A 16,271-nucleotide genomic window follows, 5' to 3' on the forward strand; every position below is an offset into this window, starting at 1 on the left:
TTTTATGCACTGAAGGAGTTTTACTACCTTTTATCGGACAGAGAACAAAAAGACCACATTTTTCTGATCTCACCATTTGGCTATGGTTGCGTAAACTTCACCTAACAAACAACTGGTTGCAATTTTTCACAGCAAAAACAACAGAGGATTTTATTTTGGAAGAACAAAAAGGTGACCACTTTCCCTGCTTTTGTTTTTCTTCAATGACCAGTTCCTCATAGTACAGCACAACAAAGCTTGCACTAGAACCACAACTCTTTAAAACCTGGCTCATTCACTACAGATGACCACTGGCCAACATAAGCAGTACGCCGAAGCAACTTTGTTGCCCCTCCATTCATGGACAGGTAACATAACCACTGGGCTTAGCTAATGTCAGCACAGTAATGGTACAGGTCTAAGCAAAACTGTTTAACTGATGTCGATGTACATGTATTGCTTGGATGCTATTCAGTGAGTAATTGTTGTGATTTCTTTGTAGTCAGCTTTGCCAAATGCCAGCTACCCAGTAACCTAAGCTGATGTTAGTTAGCTAATGCTTTGTACAGACAGTCTTGCATGAACGTAACATCCTTTTCACTAACCCAAAACCTTTACACAACATAGATCACACACATATACTTGTGTAATTTAGCTTTCAACTTAATTATACTCAGAGAGGGAACTCGAAGAACTTCACACATTTCCATTGTTGTATTGTCCCATACTGACCGTGTTTCGGCCATCTTTTTGTCATACTCTGATCAGCCATTTTTCCTGCAGGCCATGTGGCTTTTCTAATTGTAAACTTAGGTGGGTCATTTTGCCTTCAGTGTTCACACTCTGCAACATCACTCCTCTTTTGCTTCGCCATGTTTAAAGTGGTGCATAGCAGAGCACTCTGTGCTCCTATTGGTCAAAGTCATGGATGTGACAGAATACATAGTGGATATGGACATGATCTTTGGAAAAAAAAGAAAACAAAGTGTCTAAGATGCAGCGTTGGTATTAGTCCACTGTGACACAATACACACAATTAAATGCCCATTGTCTTTCCTAATCTAAACCAATGCCCTATGCTTGCTATCGGGCTATGATCGGGATGATATTGTCCCCATTCACTATGAACCTGGTGGTCACCCTCTCCTCCTACCTGAAGGAGCTTCTGTGTTGCTGCTGGTATATATGTTCTTATGTGAGACATGCTGTAGTGGTGTGCTCCAAGGTTCTGTCCTGGGTCCTATTCTGTTCATCTTGTACATGCGAACAATAAGCCACTTTAAAGGTTTCTCCTCTCACTTTTTTTGCCGATGATATTAAATTATACATCTCAAATAAGCCTAAAAATGTACCTACACTCTATAGGTGGTTATTCAAGAAAGCACATACTTTTCTAAATTGTGTGTATACAGATATACAATACCATATCTACAACCAGTAAATTAGATTTTGTCTTAGCAGACTAGGTTTGGTCTGATCTGAACATTAATCACACCACTCCCAGCTTCATCTGAAGTTTTTGACAGGTGCTCCTGGCTATGTGGTTCAATTTGATTTGAATACACACCAGTCATTTGAATCCCGTCAAATGTTCATGGTAATGGATGGACAAAAATGACAAATTGACAGTGTCTCTTTAGATGCATATCATTTTATCCTTTAGGAAGACTTTGTGAAAGATGAAATTCCTAGCCTAACCACATTTTCATGGTTCTGTAATTCATCTATACATGTAAGTACAGTGAACTGATGCAGAAAATATATTGTGTGAAGTCCTTTGTTCGCCAGAATCAACTTAGTTAAAGTGCCCTTGAGCAAGTGTACAAGTATTGCTGTTTTGCAGACAAGAAAATTTGCCTACTGTCATTTATAGTATAATAAATCACTCCATCTCTATTGCATTTGCTTCATGCAAAAATCCCACAGACCTGCTCATGCTGTTTTTCCACATTAAAAGTATTAATTTAACAGTAGAGCAGAGGCAAAGCAGTCCAGTCTTTGTAGACAAGATAAGGAACAACAAACACTCTCCACAAGGTTGGTGTCTTATTAATCTAAGTTGACAAATTTATTTATATACAGTACAGTAAAATCTGATCTATGGTCATGATGACTCAGCAATATAAATTTGAAGATTACTGTCTTGGTTTTTCATTTTGGCTCTTTCAAATAAAACTTTATGCATTAACTTACCTTTTTCATACAGTTTGTTAATATTTTTGTATTAACACAATTTCCCATATCTTTGGTGGACTCATCACTTCTCAGATTGTATATATTTATATCAACTGTGACCAATAGAGGGAAATGGTGCTTTTTCTTTTCTGAGGTTGGTTCAACTAAATATATTTCAGAAGGGGTGAAATTCTCCAGAACAAGGACTTGCTCTGGAGAATTTACTCAGTGGTAGTAATTATTCATCCCTCTGTATATTGTCATCTCAAATTGTCTTGAGACAGCAAAACATTTAGAAGTGAATTGGGTTTTTCCATCTGTTGACCACTGCAAACAAAAATATCTTTGGTTTGAATCATATCTCACAATGTAACATCTCTTGTTGTAATTAATGATTAGAAACCCAAAAATGAGCCAAACCAGTGCCTGTAATTTATGATGTGTCATTTGGCAGTGGCATACCATGAAGCAATGCATCACAGAACACAGCCTTTGCAATGAATTCTGGGTATTGTAGTAATTGTTAAACATAGGCTGGTAACATAATTTGATATTTTTAGATATCATTTATCCAAACATGTCCACCTATAAAATATGTTTTTATGTCATTAATGTCTTTCGCGAGTTATGTTTTGCTGGAAACATGAATGCTTTCATATTATGTTTGGTGGGAAAGTTTTTTGAACTGCACAGAAGTCATAGGGAGTCTGTCAGGGTGGATGGTGGGCAGATAAAGTTGCAAATGACACCTGAGACTGCGTTTGCATCTAGAGTCTCATCTGTGATTAGGGCTGGGCAACAAAAGCACTTTGTTAAAGGTCAGAAAACGATTGTGGTTAGAAGAAGTCTACGTAACTTTTTACATATATTTATCATTTTTAATTGCCAGTGGATGAACTGAATGTAATGTGACAAAAACACACATTCCTTTGACTTTATGATTGCCTATAACAGCCTGTGGATTGGCTTCTATGTAAAGGAGTTAGGGAAAATCCAAAGGATGTGATGAACTTTAACCAAGAAATCCCTTTCTGGCAGAAAGCCATGGAGGCAAACTTCTCCCATCAGCGTGCTACATCTCTCTTTGACTCCACTACAGCACTTCAGCAGGCAAAGGTAGCTAACGTTGGTGAAAAATGTCGTCCGCTATTGTCAAAAAAGACCAGCACCCACCACAACAGAGTCCACACATGGTGCGTTTCCATATACATTTTGCAGCAGCAGTCCAGCTGAGGTCTGTGCTGGCTGAATTTGAGCTGTTACAGCTGCTGACTTAAGGTCCATCTCCGCACTTGCCCTTCACTCTCCTGCAGGCGAAGTAATTTTTGAGGCATGCAGTGAGGCATGAAGCACAAAGACAGGGCAGTGTGCTATCTAATTCTTATCTCATTTGTGGTCTGATAGGGTTTGTGAATTCATCAAAACTCAGAGCCCCGAATCATGAATCCAGTGTCCCAACAGCCAACGCCAGATCCATGCAGTGCAGCTAAATTGCAGCTAGCTGGGCAGCCAACAAGCTAACTGTAACCTGAGCTAAGGTTAGGAGGCTAACTGTCTAGCTATGCTGCATGGATCTGCCTTTGGTTGCTTTGTAACGTTGGCTGATAAGTAATTTTCAAGCGGCAAGGTAGTTAGTATCATGGAGTCAAATGGTCCAAATGAAATATAGGAAAAAACAGATAGTAACATTACTCTAAATATGATTGCTATTTATTTTCTAGTAATCAGTCCTCGTGATGCCGGTCAATCATGGTCAGTCTGTTGCTGATCACTGTTGTGGCCGATGCAGGTGCTCACTCATGGCTACAGAGGATGCTGACTGCAGTTCATTTCACGGCCTAAGAGAAGTATCACTACAAATAAGGATTTTCTTAAAGTTTCATACACAACCTTTAATTATTAATAAAGTTAACATGTTCGAGTTGTCTCACTTTCCTCTGAATCAGGGACTAAGTTTGTCACAAAGTTGTATAACTGCCTAGAGTTGGCTCGTGTTCTTATTGCAACATTTACAAGTGGACCAGATCAAATGCCTTGTGCAAAAAAGCTGCTCCTGATTGGTCAGAATTTCCATGTGGGAAAAATCCAGGAAGTTAACAAAACGTTGAAGAAGAGTACACTTGCAAGATAAATGTGACACTTTCTAATGTCACAATGGAGGGACAACTACGCAGGTTGATTTAGCGCTGCTCATCGTGGACTATATTGCTGTCATTGTTCATTTTAGTCAAACCATACAGTTTGAAAACGAGGCGCGGCTCCAACTAGAAAACAATGTTTTGATGCATTGGATGTGCTGAATGTGCATATTAAGGCAGTACAGGAGGAGGTGCACATTAATAATCCTCCAGGACTGTAACATGCTCATGTTTAACCCAAACAATGTGTCATGTGACTGCAGTTGGTTCAGATCCAGGTCAGAACACGTTCTCATCACAAACAAAGCGCACCAGAGTTCATTTGTAACCGGACCAAGACCACCTCTTCTGTGATTACCCAAACAAACCGTACTTAGGGAGCAAACAAACTTGAGTTCGATTGAACCGGACCAAACAGGCCAGGTGTGAAAGCATCCCTGTTGACTTTCTACAATATTCATATAAGACCTCAATCTATTTTTTAACTTTAAATGTTTTGAAGGCCTGAACATGACCATTCAAAAGTAGTAGTTGCTATAAGCTGATTTTGTGGACTTCAGACAATGTTTCGTCATTAGTAAAAAAAAAAAAAATGAAGCTGCATTATGTTTCCTCATTTGCTGTATTAATATGAACCAAATTTCTAAGAGACAGGATTGCATTCATTGCTTCATCCCTTTCTTGACTTCTTCCTTTCCACTTCTTCCACAGGCCTCTGTCTGAGCAGAAATGTCTCTCGACTCATCCTCGTCACCCAACATCTCCTTCCTCCCTCCTCTCTTGTCTAACTCCTTCCTCTACCCTCACTTCTACAAGTGCTCTGAGTCTGCGGTCGGCTCTGCAGTCTGCACCTCATTCCTCCTCCTGCTCCCTCTCTCCGCCTATGTCCTCTACGTGGGTATCCAGCGATGGTGGAACCAACGGCAGGTGTCCACAGCGAGGACAGTGAGCCACTCCGACTACCTCACCTACAATATAATCGCCATGGAGCCGATCGGTTTGCTTGCGTGCGGGTTTTACTGCTGCGGCATCTACGCGCAAAGGCAGAAGATGATGAAAGCAGGCGTTTACATCATCTTCATTGTTTATACTGGACGGTTGTTGTTTCAGTGTCTCACCTGTGTGGAGCACTACCTGGCAGTCGTACACCCCATCACCTACCTAAGTCTGAAAACAGAGAGAGGCATCAGGGTCAGAAACACCATTATTGGCTGTATTTGGCTGGCTTGTTTGGGGATGCTGTGTTTCATCGCTTCATGGAACCCAGTTTTACCCACAATCCCATTCTTCACTGTCTTTGCCTTTGGGTTACTTGTTATTTCCTCCTGCAGCCTCTCCGTTGTCTTTGTTCTCATTCGCCCAGGGCCTGGGGGAGTGGGTGGAGACAGGAAACGTGTCGGCCAATCAAAGAAGAGGGCATTCTTCACCATCGTGGCCATAACCGTTGTCATGTTTCTGAAATATGTGGGGTTACTTATTTGCACGGCTGTGCATGCGTCGTAACTGCTGGAGTACCACGACGGGTGTGTGGTGCTGATGTCAGCATTCTGGTTTTGCCTGCCGAGTAGCCTCTCACTACCTCTGCTGTTTCTCTACAGGGCAGGGAAGTTACCGTGTGTTAGTCACATGGCTCAGTCAGGATGAAAGTTGTAATGAGAGTAAGAGCAGAAAACAACGTGTTCTCACTCTCAGCTTGTCCAGTACAGAGACTTAATCCGTGGCTCTACATGTCAAATTATAATGCTCTGGGTTTCCCTCTAGCATTTTCAGCATGTCAAATGCATACAGTCTTGTTTCAAAATAAACTTCCACTGTAGGTTTATTTACTTTTTTGGAGGTTTACTTCCTTGAGTTTAGGCAACAAAAGTACATAGATAGGCTTAGAAAAATGATAATGGTTTCTGTTAAAATACATACAACTCTTATTAGCACAACATGGTGTATGTCACATGGCAAATTCAGGTATGTGCATACTACAATACATTATTTTAAAGTACTCAGCATTGGTTTTTGGTTTCAACGTTGGTTTTTGGCTTGACAGATATGAACGGCGGTCTCCTGGGTGAAAGTCCTGTGTTTGTTTGACGCATCCAAGACTCCTCCTCCCCTTCTACACAGTACAGACATACTCACTCTTTATATGACAGCCATTGCTCAGAGCCTCAAATAATGAGGCACAGGTTTAAAACAAAACATCATGGTTTGGCCTAAAATAAGTACTTTCCCTGCTAACATCATGCCACAGAAAGTTACATTAGTGCAGTAGGGTATGTTACACATACTTACACACGACATTGTAATTAAAGTAACTCAACTGACTTTTGGTTTCACATGGGAATAGTAGGCTAGTGGTGTCCCAAAACAGAATTGAGGTAGTGGAAGTGGTTTCCAACACTTAAAACCCGCCCTAGATTCCAAGGGAGCCCGGACCCACACTTTCAACAAAGTGGAAGATGAAATTTCCCAGAACACCTTGAGAGCTACAATTTGTTAATGTACGATTGGAATGTAGGCTATACAAACAACAGATGGTTGGACTAGCGTAAACTCATCAGCCACTCGGTGGAACACAGCGTCAAAATATTTAAAAAAATCGACTTACCCGAACAAAATCGATGAGAACTAGAAGACGTCGTAGGCGCCTCCTGTTTTCAGCATTTCCCCTCCGTTGATTCATCAGACGGAGAAGAATAAACATAGCACACGCCACAGGTAACGAGCGCTGGAGCCGGCATTTTCAAACCTTAATGACTACCGGTATCTTGCAGCGCTACTACGTGTGACGTATGCCTGCACGTCGGCCATGCCAATTTGCATGAAGTGTTGTCTCATTTCTTAGGGAAAGATCTCTACCCTAATATTTCTCACTATGTTATTTCATTTCATTACATTAATTTTATTTTATGGCTTAAGCAAATGCGCAGGGAGTGTTAAAAGGTTATAATGTCTTGTTTGCTAAAGAATGTGTCGTTTTATATTGTGATGTAGTTAACAAAATACACTGTGCTCCAGCTTCCTGTATTCAGTCATAGTGGAGTTAGACAAGAGCTGTTGCCACTTTCAGCCACAAGAGGGGGTCTGGACATGTGTAACAATGTAGTGCAATGTGTGTGTGTGTATTTTGTAGAAAGCCAAGTAAAGAAAGAAAAACTATAATTCACTCTGAGTCTTTATTCAAGTGTGCAACAGTAGTCTGAGGGATGAATGTATGCATGCATTTACAAAAATTCAATATTCCCAAGGACAGCAGCAGAAAGCTCCAACAAGTGGCATTCAATTTTATTTAATGGCACTTGAAAGGGGGGTTGCCTTTATTTTATGGGACAGATGGAATTGGAAACTAAACTCCTGCAGTGTTAAAGTAGATGGATCTTTCATCCTAAAAGCAAACAGCGAATCTTTCCTGCTTTCTATAGACATCTGCATCAGCATGGCTCTTTTGGATATGCTTTGTCTTATTTTGTACATTTGCTGCTGTTTTCACTTTTTTGTTATAATTTCTTGCACTTTGAGCACCCTTCTTTTATTGCATGGATGCCCTGAGAAAATTGACACTGTTTTGCATTGAACTCAGCATGTGAACCTTTTTTTGTAGCCGTCCAGGCCAGTTGCATTTGTGTGTGGGTATCTCCTCTGCCGTCCTTTCTTTGCTGACTGTTGCACCAATGCTCCCAAGATAAACTGTGTTGTTGCCCTGAGTAGGCGCAGTTTCCCAGCAGCATTAACACGCCCACTAAATTGACAACAGAAAACTTTGCAATCCTGACTGTCATGATGCCTTCCACAGCTGTTTGGTTTTCCTGTTCTGCTTTTGTTGTCCCTCTTTTCCACCACACCTCCACTTCACCAGGCCCCTGCATGTCTGTTAAGCTTTACTGCCATTCTCCACCTGTCCACTAGAGGCACTCACACTTCCCTCATCCCAGTCACCTGACTATCACTTCCTTCTGCTCACCTATTTCCACTTTCCCTCGTCAGTTCTGAAGTGTATCACCGCTCCATTTCCACTCATCCCTGCCTTCTATGAGACGTTAAACTGACGGCATTTTATATCAGGCTCTGTAAATATACCCTAAACATCTAAGTGTGGATGTAGTGTGGGTGATATTGTGTCTCTTTGTTGCACCACTGGTCAAACCCTGCAGAGCTATAGATGTGTTTAACTGCTTTAAAATGTACTTGTTTCCTGCTGTCTTGATTTTATGCACATTTGGAAAACATTGTGAGATTTTGTAACTGGACGTTTGATATAATATAAACAATATAAATCTGGTGTTAAAGGTGTTAAGTTTTTTAACTCTTAGTTTTCTACACATGGGTAAACATTATTCACAAAAACAGGGAAAGAAATTGTCTCGAATATAGCGGGCGAACCTTTACACCTATTGCAAGAATCAGACCTGTACAGGTATATTTTGGTCAGCCTCGTGTTTGTGAGGAGGACTCTGTGTAAGAGTCTGTGCTCAGCACATGTTGAAGAGGTATGTACGCGGTCTGGTATATGGTCATGGCCCCAAGTAGCCCTCAGGGTGTCTGAACGATTTGGAGTCACCCCGGAAATGTGATTATATACGATGGCTGTGAGTCCCTTTTGTGATCGAAAAGGATGAATCGTAGAATCTGGAGGGTCAGATAGGTCAGATACCCCCCACAAATAAGTGATGTTTAACTGAACACAGAAACCGTGACAATGAAAGCACATTTCAATATTTCTCAGTGGTTTGCTTATTATTAAATTACTCCCAATAATGGGATCTGAGGTGGAGTATTCTGTTGTTAAAACTCTCAGCTCTCTAGTTGACTGTGTTTGGTTTTGTCTCTGCAAGTGTTCATTCTCACCAAGTAGATTTTTAGCGTTTTGTTGCCATCTAGTGTCCAACTCTATAGTACAGCACCTTCCTGCAGAAGGCTCCTACAATGTGAAGACCAGCCAGTGGGAATAGAAAGATAATATCCTGACTGTATGATGATATGAAGCAACTAACTACGATTTGCTGAGTGTGTGTAGCCAACACACCTTCCTCCTGCAGCTTTTCTGACATGCTTTGACTTTAAAAGAAATGATTTTAAAGGAATGATTCACCCCTCAAATGACTGTTTGTATATCAATTACTAACCCGGTGTTACTTTGATTACAAGAAGAAAACTGTTTCGTTTTGCAGGCCTCCACAATCAGTGTTCTCAAATGGTGCGCCATGATGCCAGTCCAGGTGAGCAGTGGGATTTTGTGATAACCACACATTGTTACGGCAATATTCAACTGGGCCTATACAAAAGTTATAGATGTATAGTGTGCCTTCAGATTTTGGTTCGCCCTTTGGTGTGCCTTGATAACCATTGTTTTAACATATAGTATGTATCACTGTTGTTTGTGACGTTTAAAGCACAGCTTATTGGGATACAAATATAGTTTGAGAAATATCGTTTTAAAGCCACTTTGTCACATGAATCCACTTGAGCTGCCATCCTAAAAATTGCCCTGTAAGGCTTCAGCTCTCAGCGGCTGAAGCAGCCTCCTGAGTGACTCAACCAATAAGACTGTTTCCGCCTCCAAGATATTTTAGTGAAGCTAAACCTTTTCCTGTGTTTTTGTGTTAGTCAGGTATGTCAGGCTTTCTTTTCTTTCGATTCTTTTTCTTTTCTCAGACACACACATTCACACACTCTCCGTACTTCATCGCCATGTGCCCTCACACCCTGGGGAAATGAAAAATTGAAAGAGCATTCATCTGATGAAACCCCCCCCCCCCCCCCCCCCCACCCCCTCCTCCTCCTCTTCCTCTTCCTCTTCCTCGCCACCTAATCTTTGTTTTTACCGCTGTTATCAAACACTCTGAGCAGAGTCCAGGCACGGACTGGCAGGCGGGATGAAAGTGTAATGGGCACAGGAAGCGGGGGCTGATGGGATTGTTTCCGGACGGGATGCTAATCTGTTTACCAGCTCAGGTGAAAGGAGGACGGCAGATGTTTTGTGATGAAGCCAGAATAGAGCACAACAGAATTTAGTCGAACATGTGTCTCTCTCTTTGTTTTCATACTTTGCCTTCTTCATTCTCTTCTTGCTGCCCGCAGACCGGTTACATCCATCATCTGGACTGACATTAATTTCACTTACTCTTGATTAATGTTACCTGACGCACCAAGTGTCACTGAAGGCAACACCAAAGTCATCAAAACTTGGTAAAACTTTAGAGAGCTGTAAATCAAAGATGGGAGGAGACAGACCGAAACGTGTGGAGAGGAGCTCACAGTGATAATACCACACAAATGTAATACAGTTTCAGTGACTGATCCTGAGCGCAGCACACACAGCAATGCACAAGCTCAGACAGCTTTGGGAATCTTCGTCAGTATAAGGAAGGTGCTTGTCGGATTGCTAAACAACATCTAAAACCTGCTTCCTTTGAACCTTTTAAATACCTTAGTTTGTACTGATCCAGCGTACTTTTGTGTGGCAGTATTGTATCGTCACAAAGTGCCAAATATCGTATCGATCAATCAATTTCAAGCTCACTGAGCTAATTAGTCAGTGACAATTCATGTGTAGCTTCACAAACTGACTAAGCCAGACGTGCAGGTTTAGCAGCCGTCCATGCATGGAAAATCAGATTTCAAACCACTGTAAAAAATTCAGTTATCGAAACAAAAATCTGAAAATACACATATTGCATCTAGACAGCATGGATATGTTGGTAATTTGTTTGTAACAATGATTGATTTGCTTCATAAGTTAAAAATTGCCATTTTTACATTGACTCCAATTGTTCACATTAGAGCAAAATTCAAAATGCTGTCAAAAATTCAGTTTTTGAGATAAAATTCTGATATTTGCCACACATCATCTACCATGACTCTAGAATTTTGTCATTTTATTCATGAACATTGGAGATTTATTTAGCAAGAATTTGCATGTATATGTTTACAGTACCATTTACAGTCAAACATTTTGATGCACTGTAGGCTCAATTTTTGATAAATCAAAAATCTGAGAAACATAGTTTTTGTAGGACAGTCTGAAGGTGCTCTGTAGCAAGTTTGGTGTCAATTGAGCAAAAATTGTGGGAGGAGATAGGTTTAAGAAGTTTTACAGTTTTTGAAAAAACAGAGTGATGAACTTGATAATTTTTAATAGGTTTAAATGTACCAAAGTTTCTTCAGTATTGGGGCTACAGTTGTGAAAGTTGTGAAGTTGTAGCACGTATGGTTGATTTGTTATGAATTTTCAAAGTTTTGAACTTTAGATGCTTGCTGTAGCGCCACCATCAGGACTATTGGCTTGAGTTTACAGCTGAGGATATCTGGCATGAGACTGGACCTTTGTGCAAAGTTTGGTGAGTTTTCACCCATGGGAAGTATGATTTCCTTGGAAGAAGAGGAAGAAGACCGAGGATTACAATAGTGTCCTGGCAGCTTAGCTGCCCGGACCCTAATTAAACTTTAGGTAGCCTACTAGAATTATATACACCGATCAGCCAAAAAATGCAAACCACTGACCGATGAAGTGAGTAACATTGATCATCTTGTGACAGTGCAATGTTCTGCTGGGAGACCTTTTGCTCTGGCATTCATGTGGATGCCACTTGACATGCACCACCCACTCAAACACCATTACAGACCAAGTACACCCTCCTATTGGCAATGGCACTCCTTGATGGCAGTGCGCCCCCCCAGGCAGGACAATGCACCAAGCCACACCACGAAAAGTGCTCAGGAATGGCTCAGCAGACGTGACTAAGCTCAAGACATCAACTTGGCCTCCAAAGTCCCCAGGTCCTAATCCGATTGAACATCCATTGGGCATGCCGTACCTTCCCTCGCAGCCCACAAGACTAAAAGGATTCGTCGACAACGCCTTGGTGCCAAACAACACAGGCCTCCATGCCTCGACAGGTCAGAGGCCCCATCATAGATTGGACTTGGCTCTGACCATGCAGTCAAGGCCCGGACAAAGGACCTCTGGGGTATCGGTTTGTCCCACAGATGCACAATCATTTTGGGATCTGGGGAATTTAAAAGCTAGGCCAATACCTTGAGCACTTTGTCACGTTCCTTGGACTGTTCCTGAGCAGTTTACCTATATCATGGTGCACTGCTTTGCTGGGGGGCTGCTGCCATCGGGGGTACTGTTGCAATCAGTGGGGGTTCTTGGTCTTTGACAATGTTTAGGTGGGTGGAGTATGTAAAGGGGCGTCCACATGAATGCCAGGACCAAAGATGTCCCAGCAGAACATGCATTGTCATGAAATGATTGATATTACTCACTTCATCTGTCAGTGGTTTTAATGTTTTGCTTTTTCAGTCCACTAGATACATGTTGCTGCTGCAAAAAAATGGCTGAAGTGAAATGAACAGACTGAAAACTTTATCTTATTGGATAAAACAGATGTTGATAAAGTTTTCCTTTGGGGACATAATGGGGACATCATTATTTCTAATGTAAAGTTGAGCAATTTAACATGTAGATCTGTGAGGATTTACTCTGCGTTGCAGCTAGCCTCAAGTGGCCATTGGAGGAACTGCAGTTTTTGACACTTGATTTTTCAGCCTTGGAGGTTGGTGCTTGGAAAATGTAATTATTTTTCAAAGTATTGTATTAAATTTGAAATTTGTAGTGTCATTACAATACTGAGAGGCAACATGACGGACTCTGCAGACGAGGACCTGCTCCATTTGTTGATATAAATGGCTCATTCTAGCGTACTGAAATTAACAATTCTTATTAGAAATCATAGTTATGAAAATTCTATTTGATTTCTGCCAGCATAGCTCACTAAATCATACACACTGGACCTTTAAGAGGGGTGTGAAATTGAGTCCTAAAGAGAGAGCAGAGCAGAAATATTTGTAATGAAATTACAAATATTGAAATTACAACATATGATGAAAAGACGTCTCTAATGTGCTTCATGGACACACACAGCAGGAATCAATTTGTCATTGAAACAGATTATCCTCTCCCGTCTCTTTACAAGCCGCGTCAGCCAAGTTTATCTTTCCAGCCCAAGAAAGATAACCACAGACTGTGGCGCTGCCTCCACCAAGACTTGGAGAAATGAGCACCATGAAATCACTTCTTTTTTTAAAGCTTTGTGATTTGTCTTCTCTCCATCAGGGTCACACTAAACTCATGCAGCCTCCTCAGATCTCTACAAGTGTGTGTGTGTGTGTTTGAGATAACAAGAGGACAGAGTGTGTTGGTGACACAGAGATGTAGGTGTGAGACAGAGTGCTTAGATGAAAGACTGTGTGTGACTCGTCTGAGAGCTGAAGTGCGAGGGCAAGGTGACTTTGGCGTAATCCAGCAATATGGGTTTTTACACACGAAAAACCCCACAGAGAGACGCGGAGAGAGCGGGGGATGAAGGAGGAGGAACGACTGAACAAGCATGGGCAGAGAAAAGATCTGAAAGAGAAAGAGAGAGAAAGCTGTTTCTAATCCTCCAGCCGGCTGAATTCGCCCTGCAAAGTCTTTTATTCACAAGAGACCGGCTTTATGGTGTTATGTAAAGACATCACGGAGCTAAGAGCCATTTCCTTCAACCTCTGCCCTCTGCCGAAGATATCGAGCTTGTGACCATTTGAGTACACCCCAGAGGCCACTCAGTAAGGAGATTATGGGTATCCAGTGACACAGAGAGTATCAGGCGGGCTGGAGCTGGTATTAAAGCTGCAATATGCAACTTATACGATGATAAAATACACAGGACACTTTCAAGTAAGACTTAATGTGGGGAGTGTAAAGTTTAACAATAGTGTGACACTAGAAACCTCGTGTTAATGAGGGCTGTCAAAATAACGCAAAGCATTTAACAGTGAACCCGGAGGTCCAAGCTGGCACAGTCTCTGGTGCGACCACTCAGACGCAAACTGGGTCAGTCTACCCGTGACCGACCTTGCAAATGGATTGCAGTCCAATTTCGATGGTAGAATCGTTGAAATTCTGCAATTGGGTAGTGACTTGCAGCATCAGGAACCTATGAAAAAAGCTGTCCTTAACGTTGATACGCCGCTGGTCGCTGCTATAGTTTACCGGGGAAAACAGGGCCGGACAAGAGCAAAAGTTAAGACGATGAAAGTCTGTGTAGTGTAGGCAGGAGGGGTGGTGGATGCGTCCAACAAACACTGACTTTCACCTGAAAGAGCGGTGTTCACGTTCTCTAAGATTATAAAGCCAAACCCTGTTTGTTTCTCCTAAACCTGACCACATGTTTTTGTTGCCTAAACCCAACCACATTGATTTGTGTTGTTATACCTACATAGTGTGTTTATTTTGACAGTTGCTTTGTGAGTGTGTATTAAGCTAAACATATCGACTGTGGGACAGATGTAAAGCTGGATAGTCCTGCACTAGAATGATCAACTTCTTCATATTTACCACAGACTGATATTTACAGAAGAAGGGAATGACATCTGCTGGCAGTGATTGGTTGGTCCTTGTCACATGACACACGTCTACTCTGAAAACAATGAATCTCAGGGCACAAAAAAACATATCAAGTGTATGGCCCCTCATTCAGACATTAAATGCCTTATTTGCATTTGAAATGGTTTCGGCCCGATCACAAGAAGAATGAAATGATTCAAACTTCCATCCTGTCGATGTCCTCACAGTGTTGCCTGACAGAGGAGAATACTTTGTGAACTTGGATTTCAAACTTGTTTTCCAGGCCAGAAAAGTGTCCGTGACCCTCGATCACTATTGAACCATGATGGTGCAGCTTGGCTCAAGTCTACGCAGTGGTTCGATTGAACAAACTGCGATTTGTCGATCCATAGTAGTAGGGCTGTAGTCCAACTAAATCTGTCTACTCTTCAACCAATCGATTGGCCAACGGAGAACAAATCTGCATGTTATCTCTTGATTAACTAAATCAGCCACAGTGCACTGTGCATTCTGCCTGGTAGTGCTGTGTGTGCAGTTCTTCTTTCCTGTGGCCAGAGTATTTTTATATTTTTGCAGTGGGCAGTGGTGCACAGCAACGACATACATTTACTCAAGTACAGTTTTTGAGTTTCTGTACTTTGCATGAGTATTTTTTTGGCAACTAATGACTTTGGCTGCATTACTTATAAGACTCAGAAGAAGTCCATACACAGTGATCATGCAGTTCTGCTTGTGTTTTTTTTGTCCAAGTGGCGTTCCCATACCTCTACCTCACACAAGTGCTACTGAGATTTGGCAGCTCATCGGCAGAGACAGGTAGAGAGGAGAGGTCATCAGCAGGTTGTTGTATTTGGTTACATAGTGTTAAGGTGCGTTTATACTTGTGCGTCAGCTCTATGCTGACTCTACGCCGTAGCCTACGCTCGTGGCGAATGTCGTTGTGAGCATTTATACTTGTGTGGTGGTGTGTCTGTGTCACTCTGCAGTTACACCTCCAAAACACTAGTTGGTGTGGGGTTTCTATGAAGGGCTGTAAAGTTTAGTTGATTCAAAACACACATTAAACACACATCTTACTATGTAATGATGAAAACTCTGTGTGTGTGTCTGTTCCATGTTTTTCTCCTCACTGACTTGGTCAATCCATGTGAAATTTGGCACAGTGGTAGAGGGTCATGGGAGGATGCCAATGAAGCAATATTACATCAATTGGCCAAAGGGGGGCGCTATAGCAACCGATTGAAATGTCAAACTTTGAATGGGCATATCTCATGCCCCGTATGTCGTAGAGACATGGAACTTTGCACAGAGATGCCTCTCCTCATGAGGAACAAATCTGCCTCAAGAACCCATAACTTCCGCGTATATAGTTTTTCCGCCATTTTGAATTTTTTGAAAAACACTTCAAATGGATCTCTTCCAGGTTTGAGCGATCTGCATGAAACTGGGTGAACATAATCTAGGGAGCAATATCTAAAGTTCCCTCTTGGCAAAAGTTGGAAAACTTACTAAAACTGAGCTTCTATAAGGCAATGAATATTGCGGAGGGCGTGGCTCATCACATAAAGGTGTATAACATCTCAAGGGTTTCACCC

Source organism: Epinephelus fuscoguttatus, linkage group LG23, assembly GCF_011397635.1.
Source record: "Epinephelus fuscoguttatus linkage group LG23, E.fuscoguttatus.final_Chr_v1".
Lineage (NCBI taxonomy): Eukaryota > Metazoa > Chordata > Actinopteri > Perciformes > Serranidae > Epinephelus > Epinephelus fuscoguttatus.